Genomic DNA, 12,500 nt, shown 5'->3' with positions numbered 1-12,500 from the left:
CACCACATCCTCCGGAAGCGAAGCGGAAGGGGGGGGGAGGGGGGAGGGGGGAGAAACAAAAACAACAATGAAACGAGCAAGAGGAAACGCTACCCAAGGCCGTTAAAAAGGGGACGAAGGTACAAGGTCTAAAATATATATAATATTTGTCTGTATTTATTGTATATAATTGCTCACAGCAAGGATTGTAGCTGAACCAAGTGCTCTTCAAAAAGAAACAAAACAAAAAAAAAATTCACGAAAACAAGAAGAGAGAAGATCGCAAAAGAACAAGCTCCCTCTTCCTTAAATCTATCTATATCTATCTACCTATCTATCTATCATCTATTTATCTATCTATCTATCTATCTATCTATCTATCTATCTATCTATCTACCTATCTATCTATCTATCTATCTATCTATCTATCTATCTGTCTATATACATACATACATATATAAAAAAGCACCATGACCATTAGTTCCGAACAAAACCCGTTAAGAGCTCTCCAAGACACGAAGGAGATCTGTTGGAACAAGTGACTGTGGAAAAGCACGCACACGGGGTCTGTGTCAACACTGCTCCTGAAGCCGTTATTGTAGACAGACAGATGGATAGATATAGATAGATTGGTAGATATAGATAGATTGGTAGGTATAGATAGATTGGTAGGTGTTATAGATAGATAGGAAGACAGGTGTATCAGATGGATTGATGATGGATAGATGTAATATCGGCTATCGGTTCCAGTTACTTAGATAATTATTTTTTTCTATTTTTTATTTTACTATCGATTTTGTTTCTTTATTTTGTATTTATGAAGAGAATCATTGTTGTTGTTTTTTTTTTATCTATTTCGTTGTTGAGGATTTCTTTAATTTTGTATTTTCTTTATGGTTGATGGCGCTGTGTCCGATATAGATTATCTTTTTCGTCCGTTATCTTCGTTTCTTGATTTATTTCTTATTCGTTTGAGTTCATAATTGTAACTTTGATATTATTTCTTTCATAATATTTCTTTTCTCTTTCCTGACAACACAGGCGTTCAAAGGACCACGTCTGGTTATCATTATTTCTATCTATTTTTCCTTTATTCGCCTTTGTTGTAATTTTATCAATGTGTATTTATATCGTTGAGTCTATTATCGTATATATATATTTTTTCCTTTTTTGTTTAAGGCACCCATTTCGATATTTAGGATATTCTAAATGATTAAGAAAGAGAAAATTTGCGTCGCAGACAGCTTAAAAAGTTTATTCATGAGAGTAATCCCATCAAACTGGTTTAACTTTTTTTGCGACATCTCTAAATCGCTTCGCAAATCATTAATACAAACGAACTGGAAAAAAATCATCTACACTTCCTTTAAGAGATCAAAAGAAATAAAGAAAACAAAGCGATTATAAAGACAAAGAGAGGAATTATTCATCCGTATGACAACGCGATCGATAACCGGAAATATAAAGACGAGTGAAATTTTTCCCTTCACATTGAGGGCGCCGTCTCAAGTGCCGCCATATTTAAATCCGTCCCTTTGTACCGCTCCTCTTTTTATTCTTCTTTCTCCCTTTTTTCAAGTCATTAACCCCTTAATCATCTATCTTCGCCATCAATTAAGGAGATAATAGTCACAGATCTAACAAAGGACGCGCTTTGGGAGACATAAAAGTATATTATAATACTACGGAACGCAACCCTGACCTAGAACTTGGCGAGCGCAAGGCGTGTTTCTTTTGTTTACATCCGGGAATTCGCGTCCACAGCACATCCTCCAGATTTTAAACCTTCCTCTTATGATAAAAAAAGATAGCATAATGATTGTAATAACAGCGATTCCTCTCTTATGGTAGAATAGAGAACACGGATAATGATTATGATAATAGCGATGATAGTGATAAAAAAAGGGAAGATTCGTAAATACTCTCAAGGTTTTAAGGGACGTTAGAAAGTTACCCGAAGCGCTGAGGTGTAATTATGCATCCCACAAACTCGTTCCTTTTTTTACTCTCTCTCTCTCCCCTCCCCCCTTGTTTTTTTCTTTTTTAAATGATTTGTGGCGCCGAGATCATTACCACGACCTTCGCTTCCCGCTTACTAATTCGATCTGGCGGCCGAAGGAGAAGAAGGAGAAGGAGATGAAGAAGGTTAACGATGCCTCCTTGTCCGCCGAAGACGCTCTCGCCGCGATGGAATTATTGATGCCTGTCGATGATTTATTCATAGGCGGATGGCTCAGGGTGATATATTTTCTGGTTTTGTTCTTTGTTCTGTAGCTTGTTGCGGTGCGTTCATGTAAGTATATTTACATATGCGTGTGTATATACATACACGCAAACACACGCATACACATACGTACACTCATACGCACACACACGCACGCACACGCACACGCACACGCACGCACACACACACACACACACACACACACACACACACACACACACACACACACACACACACACACACACACACACACACACACACACACACTCACACGCACACACACGCACACACACACACACACACACACACACACACACACACACACACACACACACACACACACACACACACACACACACACACACACACACGCACACACACACACGCACACACACACACACACACGCAGCTTCAGTCCACACATCTATCTTAAAGCAAAATTCAAGAACGACGAAAGAGAAGAGAAGAGAAACTCCAAGAACAACAAGTACCGAAAAAAATACAACAATCATTAGAGAAATTGACTCGTCTCCGCACGAACGAAAGAGGATTTTGGCGGGAATTTCTCCACGAAGTGAAAACAAAAGAATCGAGGGATTTGAAATGTCGGCGAATTTAATTGATATTGGCTGCATGGGCGTGGGCGCCGTGGTGCAGGGTGGGCGTCGGGGGTAGGGGGAGGGGGAAGGGAAAGCGAAGGGGAAGGTTGCGGGGGGGGGAGGGGGAAGGAGGGAAGAGGGGGGAGGGTTAGGGGGAGGGGGGAAGGAGGGAAGAGGGGGGAGGGTTAGGGGGAAGGGGGGAGGGGAGAGCTGGGGGGGGGGGTATATTGCAGAAAAGATGCAAGTCACCCTACGCATCCTCTTGGCAAGGGTCAGGAGGAGGGAAGGAGAGGAAGGAGAACAGGAGAAAGCAAGAAGAACGAGGAGGTACAGAAGATAGAGGAAAGTTGGAAAAAACGGAGTCGAGGAATGGGAATAAATAGAGAGCGAAGAGCAAATAGACAAGAAAGGGGGGAGGAGACAGGGCCAAGGAACGAGTATGTGTGGGGGGGGGAGGGGGGGTGTTCCCTAATATCGGCTGTCAAGGCGATGAACGGCGAAGGGACGCGGCGGCGCAGGGCTGGCCAGGTCCGGCTGCACGGCCGCCTCCGCACGCCCCTCTGGCCGCGCCTTTTCTCTCCTAGATATAAATATATACTTTACATATATATGTATGTATATATATATATATATATATATATATATATATATATATATATATATATATATATATATATATATATATATATACACATACACGTGACAGACACACTCACACTCTTACATACACCACAACCACCACTTCTCTCGTACTGACTATCTCTCTCTCTCTCTCTCTCTCTCTCTCTCTCTCTCTCTCTCTCTCTCTCTCTCTCTCTCTCTCTCTCTCTCTCTCTCTCTCTCTCTCTCTCTCTCTCTCTCTCTCTCTCTCTCTCCTTTATCGTCTTTTCCTTGCTCCTTTTACCTCGGCCTTTGGCCCTTCTACCTTGTTATTTGTTCATTGTTCTTCCTACTTATTTCTCCTTGTTCATTGTATCTTCTCTTATCCTCTTCATCATTTCGCCCTTCCATCACATTCTTCCCTCGACCCATCTGGTTGATCATTTGCGTTCGTGCATTTTCTGGTCTTTCTCTTTGTTTTAGTAATGGCGAAGGAAAGGGAGAGAATGAAAGAGGAATAAGAAAAAAACGAGCAAAAGAGAATAGGTGAAGAGATTAGAAAGAAATAGGAAGATAGGGTATAAGGCGTAGACTAATTCAAGATAAGGAAGAAGAAAAAATTGATGAAATTTTCTTTAGATGGGCTAAGGGAGAGAATCAGGATGGATAGACGAATGGATAGGGGTGAGGGGGGGAGGAGTTTGGCAGGGGAAGGGGAGGAAGGGGGGAGAGGAGACTGGTAGGGGCAGAGGGGGAAGGGAGGAAAGGGTGTTGGCAGGGGCGAAGGGAGGAAAGGGAGATGAGGACTGGCAGGGTAAGAAGAGTCAAGGGGTTTGGTAGGGGAAAGGGGGCTGGCAGGGGGGAGGGAAAGGGGGAAACAGGTTGGAAGGGGGAATGGGAGACACAGGAAAACAGGATTGGCAAGGGCGACAGAAGGAAATGGCAGAGGGAAAAGGGGACTACCCCAAGGGAGATGGTGCTGGCAGGGTGATTCGGCAAAAAAGTTGTTTATCAGTTTATCAAGGGTAGAAATACAGGCAGTCAGCGTACCCCCCCCCCCTCCTTCCCCTTAAAAGATCGGATATTCAGTGAAAATTCAAATCCGATGTCTTCAACTCACAAAATCCATTCAAATTTCTAAGTTATTCTTAGTTATTCTCTCTCACCACGTTTGTATTTTTTTTTTATCGCATTAGTCTCTCTTTTTTCCCTATTTTTTGTTTTATTTATTTATTTTCATCCGAAGGGAAACGTATAACGAACAATGATAAATTCAAATATATCAACAGTATTTGGTACATCAACTTCTATGGATATTCATGAAAGCAAAACAAATTCCTTAATTAGTATTTTTTTTCATCGTGTTTCCACACTCGCTATGCAGCTGTGTACAAAATATTACAAAATCCGAAAAAAAATGAATAGGCTCGTTGTCTTCCGGTTTAATATTTCAAAAGATTTCAAATTCGTGGAAACGGTTAAGGCTGTTCTCTTCGTCAAGGAATCTAAAATACCTTATATCTTATAGCCTCCTTACTCTTCTTAGCTATTTAATTCAGTTAATAGACCATGATGAGTAGTAATGTACGGTGTATTATGGGCTCGCCGCAGAAGACATAAAATTAATTAAAATGTTGGACGCGAAACCGTTACGAGAAAAAAACAAGAGAGGTGTTTTTTTTTTGTATTTTTATCGCGTTTTGTAATTCCCTGATTTGTTTAAAAAAAAAATATGTTCATGAAAAGCAATTATTAGTATGTTGGTATGATGGAATGTTTTGTGGGTCATTCTGATAAATCATTTAATTGAGTAATGATGTTATTAGTGATGATAAGTGTAGGCAACTGGAAAGCCGTGTGATGATGATGACGATGATGAAGATGAAGCCGAGAATGATGCTGAATAATAACAATAACAAATATAATGATTATGAATAGTAAACAGGATGAGGCTAACGACAATAACTACTACTACTTCAGCTTTTAATAGTACTACTATCACTATTACTAATATTCGTACTACTAATACTAATACTGGTATGCTGAAATTACCACTATTTCTACCAACGAATGATGATAATGATATAATAAGGATGATAGTAATAGTTATGATAATGATGATGATACTAGTACTAAGGATGATGATAATAATGATAATGATTTTAAGTCATAATGATATTAATAATTATAATAATTACGATAATGATAATGATAGTAGTAGTATTAATGGTGATAATGATAAATTCAATGATAATAACAATGAAAATAATAGTAATAATAATGATAATAATAATAATAATAACAACATTAATACAACAAACACGACAATAAGATTAGAATAACAATAACAACAATAAGAACGAAGTCACCAACACCATGAAAAAATGATAATCAGGAAGACTAATAAAAACACGAAACGAAAGAAGAGGAAAGATATTTTACGTAATTTTAAGGGGTTTGTTTCTCCCACTTTCTCTTCTGCTTAGCGGTCGGTGACGTCATCAAGGTCCATCGCTTCATCATGTAGCATTTCTCCTTTTGTTGTCTCTGTTTTTATACGTTTATTTTTATTATTCATTAACTATTATTATTATTATTATTATTATTATTATTATTATTATTATTATTATTATTATTATTATTATTATTATTATTATTATTACTATTATTATTATTATTTTGTATTTGGGTATTCGCCGTTGTTAGTTTCATAATTAGAAGTAGTGGTGGTAGTATTACTAGTATTATTTTTAATATACTGTTATTATTGTTTTATTTCCATCACAGTCATCATTATTATTACCATTATTATTGTTATTTATATTATTATTGTTTCTGTTATTATTACTATTATTGTTTTTGCTATTATTACTATCATATTAATTATTACCACCATTAATATTATTATTACTACTATTTTACTTGTATTGTCGTCACTGTCACAATTATTATCTTTGTTATTCAAATTTCTTCGGTAAATCTCTGTGAACATCCGCAAAGCCGAGAAACGCACAACCGAGAACGATAATCTTTTGGTGTGCGACGAAGCTGCGGTCTCAGCGAAGCGAGAACAGTGTCTTTTTGGCGACCACACATCGCGAACTAACTAGAGAGATTTGGTCTAGAAAGTTCCGAAGGCAATTTATGCGAACGAGTAGAATATTTTCTCGTTTTCTATCCATTTGCGTTTGGTCGAGGTGCGGCAAGATGGCCGCCGAGTGAAGCGGTTTCGAACTCGAAGTTTCATTGGAATCGAATGCTTTTTATGGGAAACCTTTTGTTTTTGTTTTTCTTGATATCTTTATGGGTTTGGGGAAGTCATACATGTATCTATATGCAGAGGTCTTCTGTTTCTCTGTTCTTTGATAATTAAAACAATAAGTATAATAATGATGATGATAATGATAACAAGAAATAGGATAATGCAAACAAGTACTCATATTTTCCCATTGCTCTTTGTATCAGAAAGGAAAAACGGGCGACGTAGAACAACCTTTCCGATAATAAAAGACGAATCAAACATGAAATTCCTTTGTTCTCGAAAATAACAACAATGGAGTGGAACGAGGAAGTACATCTCCCTCCTCCTCCCCTCACCCCTCCCACCCCCCTCTCCCCCCCTTGTCTTCACCCAACCTTTCTCCCACCCAGACTCTCCCCTTCCCCCCCACCCCCCCCACCCCCTCACCCTTCCCCTGCCACCCATACATGCCACCTGGCGCGCCTCCAACCCCTACCTGCTTATCAGTCCCCAAAGTCTTTCTCGAGTCCTATCTCAGCGTCCGGGCCTACCTGTTGACCTGTCTTCGGACTGCCCTCCCGACCCCCTGCCCACTTCCTTGATCATATACCTTCTCTTCGTCCCCCTCCCTTTCTTCCACATTTGTCTCCTTCCCTCTCTTCTCCATTTTCTCTTCGCCACAACTCAACCCTGATGTCTTCTCTTTCTTCCTCTTCTAATTCTTTCTTCTCCTTCAGCTCTACCCTCTTCTCATTTTCATCTTCTTCTCCTTTCCCATCCTCTTTCTTCTTCTTCTATTCCTCCTCCTCCTCCCTTTCCTTCGCCTTCTTCTTCTTCCCCTTCTCCCCCTCCTCCTCCCCCTTCTCCTCTTTCTTCTCCTCCTCCTCCTCCCCCACCCTCTTCAGATTTTCCTCCTCCTCCCTCCTCCTTCTCTTCCATCTTTCCCTCCTCTTCTTCCTCTTCTTCTTTCTTCTTCTTCTTCTCCTCCTCCTCCTCCTCCTCCTCCTCCTCCTCCTCCTTCTCCTCCCTTGACCTCAGCAACATACCAACAACCACTAAACACCGTGTTTGTTTGCCACTCTTATCTCTCTCCCGAATGACCCATGACCCTTGACCTCTCTCGCCTGTGACCCGGGGCGCTTCTGGTATCCTCGCACCGGCGGGAGAGGGGGTGAATAGGCCTAGGCGCGAGAACGGCTGTGGCAGCTGTGGCGGGTGTTGGATGTTGATGGCCCTCGTGGTGGTCGCCATTTTGATTTATTTATTTTGATTTATTTATTTATTATTATTCTTTGGTTTGCTTCATTAATTGGGACTTTTCTTCTTGTTTTTATGAGTAAGATGTTTGCATCTTTAGATTATATATATATTTTTTTCTTCTTTTTTATTTTTTAATATTTTTTTTCATTTCATCATTCAAGTGATATTGTGATCGTCCTCTTAATTAGATTTAGAGATTACGTGTCATGGTAGGATGATTGACATACTCGTGCGTCATGAAATTAAGTAAACGATAGTGTCATTAATTGGCGGAATGATTTTTTTCTTTCCAAATTTGGGACTATAATTGGGACACGAAAATTCCAGCCAAAATATACACAGGAGTAAGACCCAGCATCTTTAAGCTCTTTCCCTGTCTCTGTCTGTCAGTCTCTCTCTCTCTCTCTCTCTCTTTCTTTCTCTCTATGTCTGTCAGTCTCTCTCTCTCTCTCTCTCTGTCTGTCAGTCTCTCTCTCTTTCTTTCTATGTCTGTCTGTCTCTCTCCCTCTCTCTCTTTATATATCTTGCAGTTTTTGCGCTGCATTGTGTGCAAACGTGCTCATGCTCGTGTGTATACGCGTGGTCATCCTCACGTTCGTGTTTGCGTTCGTGAGTGTCCGTGTGTGCGTAAGCGAGTTGGCGACGAGCTGTGTGTGCGTCTCTCCGGCGGTCCTGTTATAGGGCACGGGAGCACCGACGGCGACGTGCGGCCCTGACCTAGTATCGCTTCCTACTGAGGTACATCTTCCCATACGCGCTCTCTCTCGGGCTCGGCGGGGGGGGGGGGGTTCTCGCGCGCGTTCTTTGGTTCTCTTGGTATGTTTTTTTTCTTTTGCTTGGTTCGTTTTTGTCTTTCTGTGTGTGTGTTTATTGTGTTTGTTTGTGCCTTTGTGTCTGTGGATTTGTCACTATTTCTTTTTTTCTCTCTCTCTCTCGCTCTCTCCTTTCCTTCCATCCCTTCTTCTCTTCTTCCCCCCCCCCTCTCTCTTTCTCACTCACTCTCTCTCTCTCTCTCTCTCTCTCTCTCTCTCTCTCTCTCTCTCTCTCTCTCTCTCTCTCTCTCTCTCTCTCTCTCTCTCTCTCTCTCTCTCTCTCTCTCTCTCTCTCTCTCACACACACACACACACACACAAACAAACAAACAAACAAACAGCCCCCATTCCCCCTCCCCTCCCCCCACACACCTTACCACCCCCCTCTCCCTCCCCCACACCCCCTCCCACCCCCTCCCACCGCACCGTTCCACCGCGTAACCCAACCGGCGCCGGAATGCAGGGCCGGCCAGACTCACGGCCGTCGAGAGTAGCAGAGACAAGGAGATCGTTTTCCATTTTTTTTTTTTAGGAGGGGTGGCGGGGGTGGGGGTGGGGGTAGGGTGGTGGGGGTGAGGTGGCGGGGGTGGGGGTGGGGGTTGTGGGGGGTTCGCGTAACAACTTTCCTTCCCTGAAAACCTGATGGTGATGGATCGGCGCTGGAAGTGGCTTTGCCGCAACCCTAAAGAGGGCTTGTCTTTTGATCTGGCTTGTTATTGTTGGTATTAATATGAGGATTCATCTTCTCTTTCTTCTTATTATTATTATTATTGATATCATTATCATTATTAATCTTATTGTGACTATTCTTATTAACTGTTATTATTAGTATTAATATTATTTTTATTATTATGATTCAATACTATAATCATTATCATTATAGTTATTATTCTTATCATTTTCCTTACTGTTGTCATTATCATTATTGATTTCATCATCACACTAGTCACTCGTATTACAACGATTTACTGTATCTGATTCGCTTCAATTCCTTTTGTATTTCGAGGGATAAATTCCTCACAGATTTAAGGCATTCCCTTTTTATTTGTATTTTCACTTCTTACCGTCTCTGGTTCACTTCTCAAATATTTTCTCTTAATTTCGTGTTTTTTATTCATATATCGACTACTTTATCCCTTGTGTTTGTGTCTTCCAATACTGTCTCTTTCTTCTTTAATTTTGTTCGTTTTTCTTAATCGGAAACTTCAGGTTTTATTTACCCTCTTGATCTTCCCCTGCCTCCCCCTTCCTTCAATTTATCTTTCTTATCTTCCTTTCCTTCCTTTTTCTCTTCTCCTCATTTCCCCTGTCACTCACCTCCCCTCCTACTCACCTCCTTCCCTCCTACTCTTCCTCCTCCTCTCTTCCCCCTTCCTCCTCAGCTTCCCCTCCTTTCCTCTCTCTCTCCTCTTCTCTTTCCCTCTCCCCTCCTTCCCTCTCTCTTCCTCCTTTCCTCTCTCCTCCTCCCCTCCCTCTTCCTCCTTTCCTCCCCTTCCCCCACTCCCTATCCTCCTCCTTCGCCACCCCCTCTTCCCCTATCCTCTCCCCTCCTCCCCTCCTCCCTCCACTCCCTCTCCCCCTCCCCCTCCCTCCACCATAACGGTCCATCCCTCAGCAACCGACTCAATATTTACCAAGTCAACGTGTACCAGGAGAGCTTCGTCGGCCGTGTGTCTCTGTTCCACGGCGCCCCTGGCCTCTGTTTTTTTTGTTGGTCCCGAAATGTCTGTCTTTGTTCGTCTTTGTCTTTGTTTGTCTTTGTCGGATGTTGCTAGGGTCGCTTCCCCTTTGTGTAAGTATTTGTTCCTGGGTCCTGGGTACGTCTTTGTTTTTTTGTTTTGTTTGTTGTGGGTATTTTCACTGATTCGTCTGTTTTCAGGGTAAGGTAAAATGGAGAAAAATCTTATATTTATTCGTTACGTATTTCTTTCCAGAGTATTTAACTTTGTATTACTTATGAACGAAAGGTGGGAAAAGGAGGCAGAAGGATGGAAGGAAGGGAAGTGGAGGAGGATGAATGAGGAGAAGGAGGGGTTTCTCGTGGGGGGGGGGGAGGGAAGAGGGAAGGGTTTCATGTGAGGAGGAGGAGGAGGAGGAGGAGGAAGACAGAAGGAAGGGAGAGAAGAAGAAATAAAGAGAAGATGGTGTAGGGGGGGGGAGTGGGGTAGAAAGAAGGAGAGGAGATAGAAACAATTAGGAAGAAAGGTTTCATGCAAGTGAAGAGAGGAGAGAGGAAGAATGGAGAGAGTTCAGAAGTAGAAAAGCAAAGAAAAGAAGAAAGAAAGAAAGACGGGTACAGAAAGGGAAACAGAGGAAAGAGAGTAGAGTTCAGAAAAGGGAGGAACCAAGCAAGAAAAAAGGTTTAAAGGAAAGACAAAGAAGAGGAACAACAAAAAACAAAAAAACAAAAACAAAATAAAAACAATAAAAAAAACTCAGGAACAAAGCAACAGCCACGCAGAAGGGAAAAGGTCCTCCCCCTGCAGAAGGCGAAGCAGAAGAACAGAGACAGAGAGAAAGAAAGACAAAAGTGAAGAGATCGATCGCGGGAGGGAGGGGGGGGGAGGGGGGTAAAGAGGAGGTGTAAGAGGCCTATATGTCTCTAGGGGGGAGAGGGAAGGGAAGGGGGGGGGGGTGACGACAAGGCAATTAGGTCCAGTAGGTCGTTTATTGCCCGCGGGTCGTTCAGAACCCTCGACGGCTTGTTTGTGTGAGGGAGCATTTCCATGGCTGTTGCTCTGAAGAAAATATCAAAGTTTGTTTTCAGACTAGGCAGTGTTATTGTCTTTTATATATATTATGTTTCTTTCGGTATGATAAAACTCGGTATGGTGAGGGTGTTTTCAGACTAGCCATTGTTATTGTCTTTTATATGTAATGTTTCTTTCGTTTTTTATTGTTATTCTCTTTTTTTCTATAGTGTTTCTTTCGGTGTGATAAGCGGTATGGTGAGGGTGTAGTGTTTATTTAGGAATGTTTATATTTTTGTGCTGTCATACTTCACGATTCCTATTTTTGTTGTTAATGTTGTTTTTTTCAGAATATTCATCCTTGTTTTTTTTATAATTTGTATGATCTCCATCACACAATCCGCATCATGATCATCATAATCATAACTGATCGTATAATAAATTATCATTATCGAAATTATTATTACAATGAATATCAACAGTCCCCTCCAAACCACGATATTTTGATTAACACAATTTTAAACACATTCCCTAATAATACTTTAAAACCAAAACACGTCAGTCACGGACTTAAAACAACTGCTTCATAAAATAATAATAATAATAATAATAATAAATACATGTAAAGCGCACGTCAGTCACGAACTTAAAACAACTGCTTCACGAAAATAAAAATAAAAATAAATAAATACATGTAAAGCACACTCGCATAGTTGTACACACTTATTTGTCCATTTCGCCAAGCACTCGACGAGTAATTGGCTCTCCGTTACCGGAATCCTTCGCCAGACCTCGAGTTCCGTTCGTTTCGGCGAATTCCTTTTCGGCCTCGAGAGGTTAGACGCGCGCGCGCACACGGAATCATGTGTGGAAATAAGTAGATGGATGGATAGACACACACGCTGATGGACATGCATAGGCGCGCGCGGACACACACACACGCACGCACGCACGCACGCACGCACACGCACACACACACACACACACACACACACACACACACACACACACACACACACACACACACACACACACACATGCATACACATACATATATATATGCATATACATATTCATATACTTATAAAGACACAT

At 41.4% G+C, this 12,500-nt stretch overlaps 1 protein-coding gene across 1 annotated transcript in view; it reads left to right on the top strand.

The window, feature by feature from the left end:
- The window catches only part of LOC113828658 (trypsin-1), a 21,994-nt gene that overhangs the window by 2,764 nt on the left and 6,730 nt on the right, over positions 1–12,500 (top strand). The window lies entirely within an intron of this gene.

The sequence above is a fragment of the Penaeus vannamei genome, chromosome 16 (assembly GCF_042767895.1).
Source record: "Penaeus vannamei isolate JL-2024 chromosome 16, ASM4276789v1, whole genome shotgun sequence".
Lineage (NCBI taxonomy): Eukaryota > Metazoa > Arthropoda > Malacostraca > Decapoda > Penaeidae > Penaeus > Penaeus vannamei.
The sequence above is the reverse complement of the archived record's forward strand: the minus strand, read 5'-3'. Positions and strand labels throughout refer to the sequence as shown.